General features: G+C 40.3%; 1 protein-coding gene across 2 annotated transcripts in view; it reads right to left on the reverse strand.

The window, feature by feature from the left end:
- VWC2L (von Willebrand factor C domain containing 2 like) overlaps window positions 1-14,637 on the reverse strand; it is a 445,621-nt gene that overhangs the window by 31,956 nt on the left and 399,028 nt on the right. Inside the window, exon 4 of one of the 2 annotated variants that reach the window (XR_011201241.1) lies at window positions 1,347-1,427. The exons of the other annotated variant lie outside the window; for it this stretch is intronic. The gene's annotated coding sequence lies outside the window, so the exon portion shown is untranslated. The remainder of the gene's footprint in view (window positions 1-1,346; window positions 1,428-14,637) is intronic. 2 annotated transcript variants of the gene reach the window in all.

The raw sequence follows: 14,637 nt of genomic DNA on the forward strand, positions 1-14,637 counted from the left end.
CCCTGACTAGAGTGAGGGTCCATACTCGGACAGAGTGTAAACTGACTGCCAACTAGAAACCCTATTTCTAACAATGATACATAGGGCCCAATTCACAAGAGTATTGGGAATGTACTCCATTAATTTATTTCCATGCATAAATACATCACACTTGAGCAATTGCATTTTAAAACTGTTTAATAAAACTCTTGTTGGATAAAATATATTCTCCTTTAAGAACCCTTTTACCTACACCCCCACCAATTACGGAGGTCAGTCATTCCCATCCTGGAAAAGGATTTACTCTGTCCCTAATAGACTAAACCTCTGTGTACAGATTGTGGAAAGGTTTGCAAATATTCACAAATGTATAACTGTGCGAGTGTGCACAGACTGCAGGCAATCCCTGTCCTGGAATACTCTCTCCAATCCCCTGGAAGATTTTTTTCTCATACATAGAAGTGTATGTTAGTAAATCTTTTTTACCAGTGTATGTCCACGTTTTGAGAATCATAAGCGTTCATCTACATTCCCTAATGGAAATAATCATTGCATGGGAGGATCAAATTACAGGGATTTTCTCTAAAATGTCTAAGAAACTTCACTGTAAATTTCAAAGAAGGAACAGACCTTAATTGTAAAACTCAGGTGATGCGTAGTGGAAGAAGTCTGAACATGCCTGGAGCAAGGTTTTTGGTCAAATCACCTTTTGAAAATACAAATAGCACTACTAAGGGGCTTATTAAGTGATAAACTAAGTTAAACCTGTTTACCAATGCTCACAATTTTTCATATGTTTAAACACTTGTTTTTAATTATTACACAAACAAAACATGATTCCAAAGAATACACAGTCCAAATGTTGCTTCACACTCGAGCTTGTGTTTGTACAACCATCAATTAGGGTATCACATGAGATATGGAAAATCTCAAGCTGCAACCCAATGCATTTTGGTTTATCAACCTTTCAACAAGGGTAATTGTGAAAAAATATGATAACCTGAAGTCAGGTGCAAACCAGTCCTCAGTTACAGTCAAAAACAAATAACAGAGACAAACAATCCAATCCAAACAAAATGCCTGAAAAGCACCTGAAAAGCAAATTGTTTGTGTCGCCTAAGCATGCTCAGACTGTCCTGGTTGTCCCGATCCATGCAAACAGCCAAAACTCATGTCACCATGCTAAAATAGCACCTCCTATACCCTCAAGTTATTAAAGTGCTGTGTTGACCATGTTTAAATAATGCATGAATTAACAAACCAAGAGAATACATGAAACAAAATATTCAAAGGCCCAAAATGTACATTGGAATATAGATGCGATCACCTCGAGTGTCCATGGTACACTGTGTAATCTTTTAACATACCAGACTGCGGGAAACGCATTCAATAATAGAAGGCCCCGTCTCCCTTTGACATACAGCAACCGAATAACAGACGGAGTTACACTGCAAAGATAAAACAAACCGTGTTTGCTGACAAATGATAACAAACAGATATTATAAATACACGTAATGCTGACAAATGTGTAATACATTATTAAGGGTGATAACAGTCTTTTTTTCAGGATTCAATCTTCAAAAAGGTAAACGATAGTTGGGCATTACTATGATTATAGTCAAGTGGTTGGGTTAAAAGTTGAGCTTCACTCAGCATCCACGCTGACATGGGGAGGTTCGACCAGATGAGCTTGCAGCAGGAGATCATTCTCTTCAGGTATGCCATGGTGTTGGTTGTTACCGTTCTTGTTTGTGGGCGGCAGGCCCTGGCCCTCTTTCTTTATATTTATGGTGTCAGTATTTATTCACAGTGTTTTTCGTTAGACCTACCACTTGGATTCAAAGTATTTGTTGTCTTATTTTAAAAGGGAAGTTTTCCTCCTTTTCGCAGGTACTGCCTGGTTGCACGATAGTCGCCACTGCATGTTATGAACTTTACACAACTCACTTCAGTGAGCACGGAGATCATTCACTTCAGGTATGCCATGCTGTTGGTTGTTACGGTTCTTGTTTGTGGGCGGTATGCCCCTGGTTCTCTTTCTTTATAGTTATGGTGTAGGTATTTAGTCACAGTGTTTTTCTTTAAACCTGAACCCACCACTTGGATTCAAGGTATTTGGTTTCCTATATAAAAAGTGGTGTTTTCCTCCTTTTTGCAGGTACTGCCTTTGTGCACTGTAGTCACCACGGCATGTTATGAACTTTACACAACACGTTTCGGTGAACAAGGTTTGTTTTATCTTTGCACTCTAACTCTGTGTTATTTGGTTGCTGTATGTCAAAGGGAGACACGACCTTCTATTATTTAATGTGTTTCCAGCAGTCTGGTATGATAATAGGTTACACAGCATACCATAGACACTCTAGGTGATCGTATCTATATTCCAATGCACATTTTGGGTCTTTGAATAATTTTTGCATGCATTATCTTGGTTTGTTTTTTCATGTGTTATTTAAACATAAACCACACAGCACTTTGGAAACTTTGGGGGTATAGGATGGTGCTTTTTCAGCATGATGACACATGTTTTGGCTGTTTGCATGGAATGGGACACCCATGATAGTCTGAGCATGCTTAGGTGAGACACACAATTCACTTTTCAAGTGCTTTTAAGGCAATTTATTTGGATCAGTTTGTTTGTCTCTGCTATGTGTTTTTGACTGTAACTGAGGACTGGTTTGCACCTGACTTCAGATTATCGTATTTTTTCACAATTACCCCTGCTGAAGGGTTGACACCCGAAATGCATTGGGTTGCAACTTGAAATTTTCCATACTTCATGTGATACTCTAATTGATGGATGTACAACACAAGCTCAAGTATGAAACAACATTTGGACTGCTTATTCTTTGGAACATGTTTAGCTTTTGTGATCATTAAAAACAAGGGTTTAACTTGGTTTATTACTTCCCAAGCCTCATTGGTGTATTGCGTTTTGAGACTAGTACTACAGGGTAGTGTACTACCTATATTGTAAATGTTCACAGATACGGGCAGTATTCATTCAAAGCACTGCACACCAAACTATTTCCATTTGTATAATCGTATGAATTTTTGCTTAACATCATAAGTGCACAATACCACTACTAAGGGGCTTCGAGAGACTCCAGAGCAGTGCCAAATAGGTCTGAGACTCCAGGCTATTGCTTAGAACACCACAAAGGACCCAAAGTAGTGTGGTCATCTACCTTAAATGATCACACATTGACGATTGGACCAAGGCCCAGTTCATGAAATATAGGTTGGTTCTACTGCCAATCTTAAACCACCTGCCTGCATAGAAAAGATCAGGGGAGCGCGAGTCCTGTTAGCTATGCCTCCAGAGTCAGGAAGATATAGTTCACATACTTTGTCTGTGTCCCTCCCTAATCGGGGTTCAGTGCAGGCTCCTTCGGCGACCCTTGAACTCATGTGGTACCAGGTCCTGTAGGGAGTCAGTGATGGCCTGTTTTGAGCCATTGGACACAAGGTTGATTAGCACTCTGGTCCAATTTTTTTCCAGATTTAAGAAAAAATGAAGCCAGGCTTAGGAGGCGGAAGGGCCCGGGTGACAATATGGGGTGAGCCCTCTGTTGACTGTTACCTACTGCTTTTCTCTGCCCACTTTGAATGTGTTGCACCAACAATTGGCTATTGCTTTCACATGCCCACTCTGCGACACTGGCACGTCTTCGAATTCAGGCTTCATCTGTGTTTTTTCAACTGAATGAATTTTAAACATGATACTTTTACCGTCCACTTATTGATTTCGATGCGATTGCACGCCACCCCAGACATTTTTACTTCTCCAGTACTCCACTCACATCATTCTTTTCGGGCATGACCATGCCTTGCTAAAACCCAGGACCTATGTCCGCTTAGTACAATTGTGTCTCCTTCTCTTTTCTAGTATTTTATTGTGTACTGTATTAAATCAAGCACTAAAGATTAGTATTTTTATTACTATTTAAAAAAAATAGACTTGACTCTACCTAGAAATATTTACGTTTGTCCAACCCAAACTCTAACTTCAGACCAGGGACCTAACATAGCACATGTTCAGAACTGGACTGGTTTTTTAATCATCTGTCTGCCTTTGTCGGTCCTGCAGAAAGAACAAGCTGTAGCAAAGCCAATAGGTCTGGTTTTAGTGACTAAACACATGTAAACACTGGGATGCACAAATCACGTTTGGCTACGTTAGCACATAAGGTCAGACCTAGGCCCGTATTTATACTCCGTTTGCGCCAAATTAGCGTCGTTTTTTTCGACGCAAATTCGGCGCAAAACTAACGCCATATTTATACTTTGGCGTTAGACGCGTCTAGCGCCAAAGTATGGGCAAATAGCGTCATTTTTTGGCGTGAACGCCTTCCTTGCGTTAATGAGATGCAAGGAAGGCGTTCCCGTCTAAAAAAATGACGGCGACGCAAATGCGTCGTATTTATACTCCCGGGCAAAAATCACGCCCGGGAGTTGGCGGGTCAAAAAACCCCGCATTTGCGCCACTATTTAACGCCTGGGTCAGGGTAGGCGTTAAGGGGCCTGTGGGCTCAAAATGAGCCCACAGGTGCCCTCCCCTGCCCCCAGGGACCCCCCCTGCCACCCCTGCCCACCCCAGGAGGACACCCAAGGATGGAGGGACCCACCCCAGGGACATTCAGGTAAGTTCAGGTAAGTATTATTTTTTATATTTTTAATTTTTTTTGGTGGCATAGGGGGGCCTTATTTGTGCCCCCCTACATGCCACTATGCCCAATGACCATGCCCAGGGGACATAAGTCCCCTGGGCATGGCCATTGGGCAAGGGGGCATGACTCCTGTCTTTACTAAGACAGGAGTCATTTAAATGGCGTCTGGGCGTCGAAAAAAATGGCGCAAATCGGGTTGAGGCGATTTTTTTGCCTCAACCTGACTTGCCCCATTTTAAGACGCCCTAACGCCATTTTCCCCCACGCCGGCGCTGCCTGGTCTACGTGGTTTTTTTCCACGCACACCAGGCAGCGCCGGTCTGCTAGCGCCGGCTAACGCCATTCCATAAATACGGCGCCCGCATGGCGCTTCAGAATGGCGTTAGACGGCGCTAAATTTTTTGACGCTAAACTGCGTTAGCGCAGTTTAGCGTCAAAAAGTATAAATATGGGCCCTACTGTCTTCGGCAGTGCTTGTTTTTTGTCGGGTTATGTGCTTAGAATAATCGTAAATATATTCGTTATTTCGGTGATGCTAACTCTCTACTTTATCACGGATATTAAGTCAATAAACGATGCAGTGCTATAATAACACGATCATAAACGTTTTGATTTATGTCGGCAAGTGTTTCATATGGTTGTTGTTAGGCGCCAGTAGGATGTAAAGAAAACAATGACCAGCCTGGGACGCACAGCACTTATACGGTGCCTCGGTAACTAAACGACACACTACAAATCAACCATCGGGTTCTCGGAGGCATAGTCCAGACTAAAAGCTGTTCACGGAGTCGGACGGGTGATTTTCAACTGAAAAAAAAACACGAGTCCGGTTCAGATTCTACGTCATACACCAACTCACCACAACTACAGACTGTACACGGTAAACAGGTATAAACCAACTACCAGTAACGTGCTCTATGCCTCAATCAACATATGTTTCTCAAAATAGGGAAATAAAACGTTTCTCACTGACCTTAAAGCATACTGTTGTCATGCGCCCAGCACAGAATGAGTGAAACAAGCACGTTTGTGTTCATGACAGAAACAGATGCAAGAAGCGAGTAAGGCGCCTAGAAGTCCCATCTGCTCACTGCCGCCTCCCTGCGGTGCCTGGCACTTTCTCTTCCCATATGCTAAAGTGCGGTCATGTCTTACTGCCCTGCTCCCACTGCTCCAGTGCGGCCTCTGTTTCTAAAGCTCAGACATTGTGCACCAATACATACCATAGCGCTCCTTGTATTCCGAATATTGTCGCTCTTTGTAGCTTCGATTTACAGTTCTACGACGCATATTCGTAGCATATTTTAGATTTCTGATTCATTCATTTCGCTTCTACTGGTTTCTAAGCCCTTTGGTTTTGGCCCTCCTCCAAATGGCTCAAGATTAGGCTCATGTCAGCTATGAATTCCTATTATCTATCTCAACTTTGTTTTCAATGCCTAGACCAGCAACAATCTAACCTCTCTTACTCTGACTTCTAAACACTCCTTACAGGCTTTAGATTGGCTACCCTATCAGGTGACCATGCCAGGAAGGAAAGGCATGCGTTACTTTTCAGTCATTACCAGATCCCCCTTTCTGCCAGTAGCCACATTGGCACTTACAGTTTTTTGCTGTTTGGAAGATTCCTTCACAACGTTTGAAGTTTACTGCTACAAGTTCATATTTTGCAAACAAAATGTGGTCCTGCTGACACTAGCTTGAGGACTCACACCTGATGAGTCCTAGGACAGAGAGTCCACAAGGCTGGTTTTAAGAAGTCTTTCAGGGGGGGGCAATCTAGCCATGTTCCAAGTTGAAACGCCTAAAGTGCTGCCACTATGTCCACATAAGCATTCTCTACAAATATTCCCTGCTAAAGCTGTTGGTGTTATGTCTTGAGGAAGGTTCTTCAAAGGTAAGTAGAGAGCTAGTCCTGGAATTAAGGGTGTTCTTTATTTGTATGCCATGGCCTTATATGTGTCAGGTACACACATACATACACACTCTCACACACACAGAACCACACACGCACACAAATCCCTCTCCCTCCCAACAATCTATTACATCCATATTCATTCTCAGCATTTCAGACACCAGCTCAGTGACTGGGGATGCTCACGATAGTACTGCGTGGCATACTAGTGATTGCGATTACCACCCTGCTATCCTCACCATCACAGAAATCTTACATTGACGCTTGTTTTTGCATTCACTGCTACATCAATAAGCACAGACTAAAGCACCAGCATGATTGCAATTAAGAATGCAACAAAAACATTCAGTATAATACACAGAAGCTAAATGGCTTGCAGGTATCTGCGTTGTTTGTAGATTCTAAAGGGGACTTTGCATTTTCTGCTGAATAGTCAAAGGTCTATGGTGTTTTCTGTTTCCTGATGAGTATATGTGTGAACACTGAATTTATAATGGGTTCTCTGCTGTATGCACAAGTGCAGCTCACTAGTCTCAACTGGGCATCATACTGTCCAATCTATAACTATTCCAGTCAGGTAAATAGTTGATTTCTAGGAATCATATGCTGGACACGTAAAGTTCCATTCATGAAGGTGCTGGTAGATTAGCGAAAGTCTCATGGGAATTAATTCCTACTAACATTTGGCCACTAACTCTGACACTTTATCTTGTTAGAAATTTTAAATTAAGATTTGCCAGGCAGAAGAAGTGAGTGGTGTTTCTATCTTCTCGATAGTAACGTGCCCAGGATACCATAAATTTCACTTGCCATGGTCCTCCCAGTAGCTCTTAATCTAAGCACATGGCAGACGCATGTATCACCCCGAGAAGTCCCAGCACTTTACAAAGAAGTCATACTTTCAAACTGTGTAGGCTAAGTGCCTAAGACTGCAGGAATTAACTTTTAAAGCTGTTGTGCTTTTCATAAATCAGTGTAAATCTAATTCATTTATATGGTCAGTGAACTTACTTAAAGTTTGACATAAATCCTTAGCCATGACATTGCGAAGATCCGATGACTGAATGATAATAAAACTTTGACATATAATGGATAACATGCTTTTTGTATCTCTTATGGCAAGCATTTCTTTCCCACATCCTCCTGAAACAGACAGACACTTGTTGATAAATCCAAACTTTCTCTCTGCCTTGTCTCTTCTTAAAGCACTGTCCCTATAAACTGATGCTGGTTTAATCAGCATACCCTGTAAGGGTATATCGTAATGATAGTCACTTAGGACTACCCTTAGAGAGTACAATGTACTCCATAACGGATTGTTTCCTCCCCTGGTACCAATATCTGTTTCCCCTTCTGCTTGACCAATCCACCTGTGAATTTTAACTCTTTCCGGACATCTTACATGCCTACGGTTTCCCTTTCTCAGATCTTCATCGTCCACTGATTCTAAAGTGAAACCTTTCAGTCAATGCTGTATGCAGGAATATCATTATAACAGGAAAATATGAAGAGTTCTTGTGCGCATTTGTACAATTGTAAATATTGTTTGTACATCTACACCCTGGATCTGAAACTAGCAAGAGTGCATTAATCAAAAGTTGTATTTACCGGGATACAGCAGGCTGGATTCTAGCATGCCCTTTATGTCTCTGTCTCCTCACTCTCAATGGCATTCTCCAATTAACACCACAAGAAAGTGTGTTTTGTAGACATGCAACAGTCACGTGTTCAGGTCATTGGGCACCATTGAGAAGAATGACATGTCTGAGGTCAGCGGGGAAGGATGTTCTATGACAACTAGGGAGCGATGGTGGAGAGGGGTCTCTCTGGAAGACCACTCTATCATGCAAGCCTAATGGCATCTTCACTTGATAAAAATACATAGAAGTGTGGAAGTGCAACAACTAGACTCAGGCATGCCCCAATAAGGCGTAAACTCCATCAGGAGAGGGAACCCGGCTGTCGAAAATTGTACAGCCAGCAGCTTCACTAATGCAAGTGGAGACGGTTTGACAACCAGGCTCGCGATAATATATCATATGCAAAGAAGCTAAGTGGGGCATGAGAAAATGGGAAACCCTGCAGCCATATATGTTGCAAAAAGAAAGCCCCAGTCAAAGCCTGGAACACTACCAGATGGGTTGGCGACAAAGTCAACATCCTCTTATGTTATGAGGTTGCACAACTAATACGTATCTCCCTACAGTCTTGGTTACCAGCAGCAGCGCATGTATAAAAAGGGTTAGATTGAGCCCAATTCTGTAGAGAGGAGACCCGCAAAGGAGCCGAAAAAGGGACTCCAGATGCTGAAATTCACTGTTTTCCTGGCCTCTCATAATTGATGCTTGCTCACAAATGCCGGCCTATGTCTACCAGAAATAGTGCTTCAGTCAAGTGAACTCCTACAGAATGACAGTTACTTTATCCATTATAGGAAAGCTTTCGTTGAAAAAGATGGGATAGGCTAATGCCACAGAAACTCCATCTAAGATTTTCAATTTGGAAGTTGCGTAGAATGCCACATTACACAACTGAAATTGGAATTTGACCAATGAACACATTCAGCGTAGAAGTTCAAGAGCGGGGAGAGGCTAAAGGAATATTTGGGAGACCATACCTTAGAGGATCATTTATAAACAGCAGGTAATTTAGAATTAGAATTTAATTATTTGTCAATAACTAGCTCCTGTTATACAGATGAATGAAAAAGAATGAGAATAAATTAAGAACATGTAATATGCAAATGTTCATCCTGGCAATTAATAAGGAGGAGGTAGACCTTGCTCAGTTATTTCAAGTCTGGTTCACAGAATTCCCTTAATCCAAGTGGCTTTTGTGTTGAAGTCCGGAAGGAGAATTGTGAGTTTAGACTTTGACAGTCGAACTATATTTTTCATGGGGTAAAACAATAATTAGAGGGGATCGGTTTTAAAAGTAGAAAAGAGTAGGTGAACTGTCTCATCTGCTTTCTCCCAGATGTGAGCCAAAGGCCACATGAGAAAAGCAACAAATTATAGGGTTACACATCCATCATATCACATGCATAATATCAGATGAAAATTATATCCTATCCACCATATGATCACACCAAGGCACTAATAGGTAAGCATAATAGATAAATAATATAGTGCAATATAGTTGTCGGTCAAGATTACTGTCCTCGATGTAGTGTCATTTAACCATTTTAGGAGTTCAAAAGAGACTTGACATGACAAGAATTGCTGGTGTGTAACAAGTTAACTGTTCCATTGGTACATATAAGACGCCATCTCTGACATTGAAAGTTCAGACAGATTGCTTAATAAAGTGAAAACAAGCCTGCATTTTGGGAGGCAGAACAAGACGATGTAAGTACCCCTGGCTACGGATGCTTAAGGCACTCTCAGCTTATGCATCAGTCATCAGTGACAGCAAATGTCCTTTAGGTGTAATTGAGAGAGTTTCCTATTCATATATTCAGCCGATTCGAATAGTTGTAAATTCTTCTCGTGAATGCACATTAATTTCCAGTTTTACTCATTTTGCAGCATTAGCGAGTAAACCCTCCAGCCATGCCTCATGATCTAAGAACCGCGTGAGACTCAGATGATCAAACTAGTACAAGTAATCCTCTTTTGTGTTTTTGTTAACATTGCACCTGGAGGAAATTTCAGTTTGGAACTCCATTACTGTGTTTATTAAAATTAAATGTTAGTCAAATGATGAAAGGTGTTTGCTAAAAGAGAGTGTTTGCTAATGAAAAATTACCAAGGGCTTTTCTTTCGAAAAAAATAATCTCACTGAAATATATTTTCAATGCCCTATTGAGTATATTTAAGTAAATTATCGGCACTTCCAGGTCTTAGGTCCTGTTAAAGCGTCTTACCTTAGTAAGTAAACTGACAAGGGGACGTGAATAGGTCGATGAACCTTTTGACTAAGCTTAGCTTAAGATGTTCCCACCATATTTCCCTTACATGCTAATCAATAACAATCAATAACATTAATGATCACCTGGATTCAGCAATTGTCACTCACCATGATCTTGCAGTCATGAATACCCATAACTTTGTGTAAAAGTTAGAATATTGATTTCCCTATATTAACAATGCTGATGTGATATAGGTTAATCTCAAAATCAATTGATATACGTACAGAAACAACACCGAAGCGGCAAAAAAACTGCAATCTAATCAAAGCTTGAGGTACTACACATTCTAAACTAACAGTGCAAATTAATAACAAGAACAACTGCGCAAATGGTATTACATACATTTAGATGCAGCAAAGAAAAGACATCAGCTGTTATTACATATAGCGAACTTCATCAGTGAGTTCCCCAACTAACATCAGATTGGAATTAGTATGTTTGGGCGTCATGCAAAACAATTTAGCCAAATCAAATTTAGAAAAGCATCTATGGCTTGATCAAAATAGAAGTTGGTACCCTAGAAACCAAAGCAAATAGATATAGCAAACAATATCATAGCCAAAATACCTATCCTCAGTTTGGATCAGCAATCAGTGACAGTCTTGGTCATCAGGGCATCAGTCTGGTCAGCAAGGCATCAGGTTTCAGCATCAAAGTTCAGAAAATGCAAAGTCTTTTAAGCAATAAAGTTAAGCACGTCTCTTTTCAAGACGGTCAAGAAAATAATGGTGGTATCTTCGCTCTGTGCAGTCTGGGTAAGTTAGATTTCCTAAAACTATTTCCCAAGTCGCTATTGGTCAAGGGCTTGCATGTTTACACCTTGTCCAAAACTAAAACTTTATATCTACATTTCTACTAGTACATGGTTCACATGTCGATGATTGGCTCCTTTCGTACTGTTTTCATCATCCGGCTCGTCAGGCAACAGTATTGTTGCAGCTTACACTCCAGTCAGAATCTCTGTTGCATTCTCCTGAGAAAGTCAGTCTCACACACATTACATTAACAATGTTGCATTAGCCAGTACAGCATCTTCTAGCAAGCAGTTCTCATGAAAAAGACTTTTAGCTACAAGCACATGGGCAGTACAGTGGAAAATCACAATTGAATTCTTAAAACAGCCATTTTATAAGTCGATGAAGAAATGCAGCTTGACATGAGGCCGTGCAACTAGGCCAAGACCTCCACTAAGTTAAGGCCTACAATTAACAAAGCTAATACATAACCCTTAATATGATATATTACTACATTAATCAAACATAAGCTCAACATTTCATATTAATAAGCCATTAATAGGTACACTTCATGAACATTGGCAGCCACTCACGTGGTCACACCTTCAAATGCGTGCATTATTTTCTTTATATTATTTCATTTTTTATGTAAATTCAACACTCAGAATACATGAATATTAATTAATAATTTCATTAACAAAATCAGCGTTAACAATACCTCCTCTGATGACTAAATATGTCATTGTAATAAACCTTCACTCACAAATTTCTATCATTTCAATCCCTTCAAACTTTTGTTCCCTTTTTGAATTCTCCCTAAACTATTTTTCTCTTTCCTTTTCTTCCCTCCTCTGATTATTATTTGTCTTCTTTTTACACAATTTACATATTCCCCATGCTCCAATTATATGTCAGAATAATCAAAATCCCTTGTATTATTTTCAATAAGATCCCTTTCTCAATGTTGCTGAGCCAATTTCCCTTCAATACATCCTTTGCCACCTTTCTCCTAAACACCTTGTTCCTTTAATTCTGTTAAATCATCACTCTCATTAGTCAGATTAGTAGTAAGCTTCTAATTTCTTTACTATTGTCAGAAATTAATGAACAGCAATGCCTAGAATTACGCATTTTGCAAACTCCGCAATCCTTTGCTAAAAGAATGTCTAAGGCAAGGTGCTTCTGAAGAGTCATAGCTCTTTCGGCAGCTAATTCAGTATCTATCAGGATCATGGCTCCTGAAAAATTTGTCAGCATGTTATCCACAATAGAAGACAACTTTCAAATCTTTATCGAATTCAGAACAACACCTACTGAAGGTATTATTGCTCCAAATATATCTCTAACTATACCAGAAGGAGACTCTCTCCTCTCTAATGTGATGTAATTCAGTCACTTTCAGAATATTTTTTAAGTCGTCAAGTTGAAAAATCTTTGGGAAAACTATCCCCAAGAAACAAGTACCATATCATCCTCTTGGAAGACCGTAATAAGCATTAGGACCACAGATGTAATATATCCCAGGAATTTTCTGGATCCTGTCCATTCAACATAAATGGCCATTTACTCTGAAACAAGAACACTAGGCTTCATTCACTCGTTCCCACAAACAAAGTGTCAGTGTGAGATTTAGGCATATATACACAAAGCTTCCCTATGTGTTGCTCATCTAAAGCTAATTTCCCCCGTGTTTGTATTGCACTATAAGCATAATCATTTGTGTAAGTAATTTTCTCTAAGCCTTTTTCTAACTTCTCCTTCAAAGCCTTTCTCCTGTCATCTGTGTGATCTAAGAAGCTCTTTTGTAAAGGTGGAAGCAAGCATTCCAGGTTATTCCTGTGAGCATAAGCTGTGCCAAAAGTTAATATAGGCTCAAAGAAACCTCTAACTAATACTATGTCATTATCCTTAGCTACTCTACTCAGATGCATAATTATGGGAATAAACGAAAACACCACATCGTGGTTGGAATAGAAGTACTGAATGTACTTGTGGTTATAAAATCTTGTTACTAGCAGATTACAACTTATCCCATAAATTAGAGGCAAACTATGATAAGTAACTCCTTCTTTGACTGATTAAGGAATCTGCATACACACAAAATATTTTTTTGCATCCATCGTCTCAACATACTCACTCAAAAAGCGCTAGGAGACATTAGAAGAAAGTTGCCCTTGGGCATTACCTACATGCAGATACTTCTTATCTAACCTAAACTTCTCTATTGTAGTTAATGCAGTGCAGTAGTTGTCTCTAAAGCTGCAGTATGGTTGGCTTCCCTTTTGTCAAGAACAGTCATCTACACAATCAATATCATGAACAATATCACACAACACACAACAACACACAATTGCCAAACCAATACTCATGTATTTACAACACTTGTTTTTCCTACCCTGCTCACTAATGTTACTCATGATCTGTAAAGAATCAGAAAGTAGAAGAGAAAATTTAGAAAAATGCAGAAAAAAATCCAAAACAAAAATCTTCTTTCAGCCGTTATTTACAGATTTCAGTCTCACTTCCAGGATCCTTTGTCAAAAATCTGTAAGCTTGTCAAATTTGGTTTAGCAGCTTGTCAAAATCAGGTTTTCCAAAGTCAAATCAGGTTATCAAAAGTCTTTTCCGGTTACTTTCAACAGTCTCCTTTTTGTACTTTTCTCAGATTGGTCCCAACAGTTCAGTTCACCAGCATCCTTCGAGTGCCAAAATATTGACCTGGAATGTCTCGATCAAAACAAAAAGACAAAACTTCTGTCTGCCATTCACTTGTAGTTGCATACGCCCATTCAGGACCTGCGTACCTTCGGTTTGCTATTCTCTTTCTTTTCAACTTTCGATCACCATTCAATTCTCCTTCACTTCGATCTTTTCTCCTTGCTATGTCTACTTCTTCCTCGATTGTTGTTGCAACAACTGCTTCCTTTCTCTTTGCTTGTGATTCCGGCCACTTATCTCCTTTCAGTGGACCCTGGGGCAAGGCTCTTTTCAGTGTTGAACTTGAAACTTCTTCTTGCTCTACAGTGTTTTCTCTTGACGGACCTGCAACTGGTTGAGGAGGAGTCAGATCTCAATGGCTTTGATCCGCCTCAACTCCTTACCGCTCGGGGGTGCCAACTGCTCTGTTTGCCTCTCAAAATCGTCTACTTATGGGAGATTCCTCCTCTGACCAGACTTTCCTGCTGCCTTAATTGAGATTGGCTCACTGTCACCCTCCTGGAGGTCTTCTCCTTCATCTCTCACAGGAGTGACTGAACCGTCCTCAATGAGTTCAGATCCGGCCTCAATTCCTCTTTGTCCTCTTTACGGCTTTGAAGCTTGTCTTGTTGTTGGTGCTCTCAACAACTCTTCTTCATTGTCCAAAAGACATTCCACTTTCTTCATGTGGCTGGTGTGGATCCAGCGCACTTTACAGTTGTGGTAGTAATC

The sequence above is a fragment of the Pleurodeles waltl genome, chromosome 3_1, assembly GCF_031143425.1.
Source record: "Pleurodeles waltl isolate 20211129_DDA chromosome 3_1, aPleWal1.hap1.20221129, whole genome shotgun sequence".
Lineage (NCBI taxonomy): Eukaryota > Metazoa > Chordata > Amphibia > Caudata > Salamandridae > Pleurodeles > Pleurodeles waltl.